This window comes from Rhizophagus irregularis, chromosome 22, assembly GCF_026210795.1.
Source record: "Rhizophagus irregularis chromosome 22, complete sequence".
NCBI classification, from domain to species: domain Eukaryota; kingdom Fungi; phylum Glomeromycota; class Glomeromycetes; order Glomerales; family Glomeraceae; genus Rhizophagus; species Rhizophagus irregularis.
In genome coordinates, this window is record NC_089450.1 from 1,993,878 (window position 1) to 2,000,619 (window position 6,742).

Sequence of the window (6,742 nt, forward strand, 5' to 3'; positions counted from 1 at the left end):
TTAATATTATCTTTTCAACTTTAGCATTCAACTACTTAAAATCTAAAAAAAAAATAATATTAATAAATACTTTATTAAAGAAATCAAAAAAATTTTGAATATTACTTTCAAGTCCAATAAAACATTAATTTTTATATACTTAAAATATATTTAAATTGAATTTTAAGCACATTTTAAGAATATTTTAAACATGCAAAAAATACACTTTTATTGTACTTAAATTCTAGTTTAAGTATATTTTAAATATAATTTAAGTATTTAGGCAAAAAACAAGTACATTAAAAGTATATTTTAAGAGTATTTAAATAGTACATTTTAGGTATATTATAAGTATATCATGAATTAAAATTGATACTTATTTTAAGTATATTTTAATAAAATTTTAAGTATATTTTAAGTATAAAAACTTTTTATAGGGTAACTTAAATATGCCATTTTTATTAGCTTTCCTCAGACTTTTAAGAGTAATCTATAATGATAAACTGGATTGACTTCTTTGGTTTATTGAAGACTAAAAATCATATTTTTAGAGTTTCGCATAAATCAGTTCAGATTGGATTTTATCAGATTTTAATCTGATCTGATTAGATTCAGATCTATCAATTTAAATCTGGATCTGAATTTCAGATTTATATTTGAAATCTGAATTCGATTCATAAATCTAACTAAATCTGATTTGTTTAGTAATCTGATTCAAATCTGAATCTGATTTGAATCCAATTTCAGATAAATCAAATTCAAATTAGATTCAAATTTGAATCAGATTCAGATTGGATTTGGTTCAATCTGATTGATATTTTTTAAATTTTAATAATAAAATAAGCATTTATTTCATTAAAATTTCTTTATTTATATATATAATTATATTATTACTTAATATTTGTTATGCTAAATTGCTAATTATTAATTTGCTAATTGCTATATTATTTATAATAAAGATTATTAGATTAATAAAATTAAAATTTGAAAAAAAAAGCTATAAAATTCATTAAAATTTGAAAAAAGCTATAAAAAAAAATTAATATAAAAAAAAAAGTTAAAAAATTATGAACATTAATAATCAGATTAATATTTAAAAAAATTATGAAAAAAAATTAATATTAAAAACTAAAAAAAGAAATTAAAATATTAATTTTTTAAACCTTCCCACCAGGATTTCAGATATATATATGCCCTTACTATTTTTTTAGCTAATCTATTACATGTATCAGTAATTAAATATTTACTTGTTGAAAAACACTGTTCTGATGGGACTCTAATTGAAGGGATTGCTAAATAATCTCTTGTCATATTAGTTAATCTTGGATACTGAAATTCATTTACTTTTTCAAAATTTAAGAAGATCAGTATCAGGTGGTAATAATAGTAATAAATTATACAATTAAAATCCATCAATCTTATTGTCAGTATATTGACGTTTAAACAATCTTTGAGATAAAAAATTCTCACTTTCATTTGAATTTGAAGATTATGGCTTTGAAGATAAATAATATTTGTTGTAAATTTCTAAAAATCTTTCATTATTTTGTTTTTATATAATTATATTAGAATTTGTTAATTTATAAAAAAAAAATATAAATATAAAATGTACTTACTTATTACGCATATCATTTATAAGTTCATTTTCTCATTCATTCTGCTTATAATAACTCATCTTAAATCTGAAATCTAAAATAGTTACAATTAAATATGCATCATTAGTCTTATTATAATATTCCAGTAATTTTCTATTACAAGCTTCAACTGCCTTTTTAAAAAAATCATTTGGTATTATTGATTTACTTGTTTCTAAATATTCTTTTATATGAGTTATAAGTTTATTATACAAAGAAACTGTTGCAAATAAGGTGAAATATTTAAAACCAAATATCATTTCTTTAAATAACTCAAGAAATTTCTTAATTAATTCAAGTTGATTCCAATTGTTATCTATGATTACAAAATTTTTAAAATCCTTATCAGAAGTTGCAGTAAATATAAGTGCCTAAAATAATATACAGTTATAAATTATTAAATTAGTAAAATTAAAAATAAATTATAATAAAATATAAAATCATATAAATTTATTTCTTTTAACTTGAGAGCTCAATTAATCATATCAAAAGTGGAGTTCCACCTAGTTGATATGTCTAAGATAGGTTTTAAATCTTCAATATTATAAAGCTTACAGTTTGCAGATAACTTTTCACATTTTTGTGAAAAATGTTGAATTTTAATTATTAATTATTTTAATTACATTCATCAGGAAATTTGTTTAGGCGTAATTTAGTGTAATATTTCGAAGGTGGTGTAAAATTTCGAAATATTACACTAAAAACGTAATATTACAAAAGTTTACGCTCTTAAATTTGAATGATTATAGTAATTTAAGAATATCTCGCTATCTACTGATCCAATCAAGACGATCTATAGCTCATTGGAATCAGCTCATCAAGACGAATCGAATGGTAGTAAAATCGTATCTTTACGTTCGATAGATGATTTTCTATTAATTTAAAAACTTTACTGCATACTATAGAGCGTTCTATCAACTGTAGAAATGCGATTTTACTACCATTCGATCCGTCTTGATGAGCTGATTCCAATAAGCTATAGATCGTCTTGATTGGATCAGTAGATAGCGAGATATTCTTAAATTACTATAATTATTCAAATTTAAGAGCGTAAACTTTTGTAATATTACGTTTTTAGTGTAATATTTCGAAATTTTACACCACCTTCGAAATATTACACTAAATTACGCCTAAACAAATTTCCTGATGTTGTAAAATAAAAAAAATTTAATTAAAAAATTATTTCATTCATCAAATAATTTTTAACAACACCAACCTGATTTAAATTATCTTTTATAAAACTTAATGCAATTTGTATACTTAAATTTATTACATGTACAAAACATCTGAAATGATAATTTTTATCAAAAACTATATTTCTTTCTTTCATCCAATTACTTAATGCATTAATAAATATAATATTGTTGGATACGTTATCAGTTGTAATTCCTATTATCTATTAAATTTTTATTATTTGTAAGGTTGCCAAAGAAACTAGAGGGTTTTGGCAAGTTGGCGAAATGCTGAAATAGCAAAACTTTGCCAAAACTATATGAAAGTCATATTAAAAAGTTAGCAAAATTCTGGAGAAAAGCGAAACCTGACAAAACTTATTATAAATGTTGAAACTGCCAAAACCTTGCTGAAACTTTAATAAAACTATAGTAAAATCTTGAAGAAACTAATTGTAGAATTTTGGAGAGGTTTAGGCAGGCAACCTTAATTATTTGTTAATTATTACCATACCATTCTAAAATTAAACAACCCCCAAAAATAATCAATCTATTAAATAGTATAGTTCTGAAAATAAACAACTTATGAATTCCTGTAACAAAAATTAATAAACATAATAAAGAAATAATAAATAATACTTATATTATTCAAAAAAATGGATATTTTATTAGGTATTATAGTATAAATGCTAATTATATAAATACAGTAATTATTTATTACTATTCGTTATTAACTTATAATTATCACCATCAACATTATCATTACCAACATCGGAATCTTTATCAGTAATTTCATCATCTAATCTATCCAAGGAAGTTGAAATCCTGCAAGTCTTGAAAGATTCAATAACTATTTCATCTGGAATTTTTTCCCAAGAACGTTTAATCCATCCACAAATATTAGATAGTCTAACACGGCGAGGATTTCCTAATGCTATTACTCCAGCACTACCTCCTGCCATTCAAAAATGCTATTCCTTATGAAGATTGTCTTTAAATGGTTTAATAATTGTTGCATCAAGTGGTTGGCATATGCTGGTTAAACTACTTGGAATAACTGTCAAATCAATATAATGATCACAAAATTTGGCTTTAACTGATTCTTTACTAAGATATCTTCTAAAAGAATTATATACCATTATTGTTGATGTATTATTGATCACCAGATGTTCTACATAATTAACATATTTCTTCATTAATTCGGTATCCATCCATCCATTTTGCTGACACCAAACGATAATACCAGATAGAATTTGTTCATTATGTGGTAGCCGTTTCTCTTTAAATATACAAATGGATGGAAATTTTGTACCATCTATAGTACAAAAAATTGGATTAGTAAAACAAAAAAGAAATGAAATTGCAGAATAATTCTCACCTGCAGCAACTGTCAAAACAACTGTAAAACAGTTTTTTTTATTGCCAGTTCTGCAAATTTGAATTGTTTTTTCACCTGTACTATTGATAGTGAAGTTCCCTGCCATGTCAAACCAAATAGGAGTTTCATCCATATTAAGAATATTGGATAACTCAAATGATTTTTCAGTTCTAAGGCGGATGATAAACTCTTGGAAGTTTTTTAATACTTCATTAGTTTGTGATGGAAGCTTCTGTAAAATGTTAGTTCGCTGCCGCTAAGATAAATTATATCTTTTTATGAATGCGAACATCCAGCGGTTTGATATTTTAAATTCATTTGTTGAATCTCCATAAAGACTTATCATAGTAGATTTCTTTAAAATATCTATTATTTTAACTCGTGCAATTGCATATGTGATGCCTAATCCCTGTTTCCTTTGTTCTATAATCCAATTATAGAGTTACTTTTCAGCTTCTAGATAAAAACATTTTCAACCAGAACCAATTCATTTGCTATTTTGGTTTAGTTCATTTATCCACTTTTCGTTTGAATTAACCCAGCGACTAACTATACCTTTATTAAGTTCAAAAGATTTTGCTGCTTTAACCATTCTATTTTCCTTAGCATAAGTGACAACCTGTTTTTTTTGCTCAACAGAATATGAGTTGCAGTGTCATTTAACAGTTTTTTTACTAATAGTTTTTTTACTAACAACTTTATTTTGCCTTCTTTTTCTTTGTGGTGGTATATCATGTGGAAAGTTTTAAAACAATGGAAATAAGTATCATAGCTGATTTATTAATCACTAATCACGACTGATTTATAAATCATGAGATTGTGTTACGTTATTACATTATGCATATAAACTTTTAATGCGCAATTTTCTTTTTTATTCTTTTAGATTTTTTTATAAAGAAAAGTATCCAAAATTAAACAACTCTACCCTATAAAAAATATTTTTGCTAAAATATACTTAAAATAAACTTAAAATTTTATTTTATACTTAAAATATACTGAAATAGGCAAAAATTAAATATCATTTAAGTATAATTTAAATATATAATAATATACTTAAAATATTCTTATTTTAAATATCCTTAAAATATACTGAAATAGGTAAAATTTAAATGTAAATTAAATATATTTTAAGTATATATTAAATACAATTTAATTCAAATTTTGCGAAAATTCAATTTTCAGTATATTTTAATTATAAAATAAGAAAATTAAGTATATTTTAAAGAAAATTAAATATATTTTAAATATATTTTAAGTAAAATATTTTTTATAGGGCTATAGTAAAAATAAGTTGTTTAATTTCAGAACGATATGGTATTTTATTAAAAAAAAAGAATAAAAAATAAAAATCACCTAATTACCTTATGCAAAATAGAAGTGTAATTTTGTAATTGAAGTTTCCAAAAACAGCTTTATCTCTGTTATTGCAGATAGTATCTGTACCACTACTGAGTAGTTTGAGCACAGTTTAGAACTGAGAACGGAGCAGCGCACAAAAAGTTTTTGAAAAAATACCGGAAATTTTCCGAAAAAATCAAAAAATTTCGGAAATTCATTTTTTGCATCGGAACATGTGACTGGAACCAATAAAAAAAAATTTTTTTTATTTAATTGGCAATTCGGCATAAATTCTAAAGTCTCAAATATTTTCATTATGTCTTTATTACAATATGGATTTAAGCATTAAAGAATTAATAATAGCTTGACTCAAGAAAATGAGAATTAATATTTTAACGTTTTTATTATATATTAATAAAATTCCGGCATTCATAAAATTTACCAGAAATTTGCTGTGCCATGTTCGAAGAAATTCCGGGTTTAAAAAATTTTTACGGATTTATCAAAAAGCTTTCAGAAAATCCGGCAAAATTTAAATAGATTTTGTGCGCTGGAACGGAGTTGAAACTGAGAACCAATTTCAGTTTCTAAAACGGAACTGTTCAATTTGAGCAGTTCAGTTCCGTTCAGTTTATATGTATCTTACCAAATAACCTTTTTTTCAAATAGCATTTAGTTAACTACTTGGACCATTCTATAGAGCTCGAACCGCTTAGAACTGACTTTTTGAATGGTTCTGCTCAGAAATGGACTATTCTATAGAACTGAACTGCTCAGAATTGACTTTTTAAAATGGTTCTACTCAAAACCAGTTCCGCTGTTCTATAGAACCAGAACTGAACCAATAGAACCGTCCCCATCCCTAAGCAGTGTTGGAAAATGACCAGGTCATATTGCAATTTCTGGATGACCTTTGGTCATGGGTCATTAGGTCATAAATTTTATGACCTAATTTTATGACCTTTATAATTGTAGATTATAAAGTTATGACCTTGGTCATTAGGTCATTTAGTATATGATCTTATTGATCTTGTATAATGTTAATCAATATAAAATAGTGATAATTTTTTTTTTAAATAAATTTAACAGAACAAATGAAACAATTCAAACAATTTTTCAATTTTAATAAATAAACGATTCATTTAATAATAACTTTTGAAAAATCCTTTAATTTAGTTTATAAAACTATGACTAAATAAAAGAAAATCATAATTTCTGGAAATTTTTTACTTTAGTAAAAA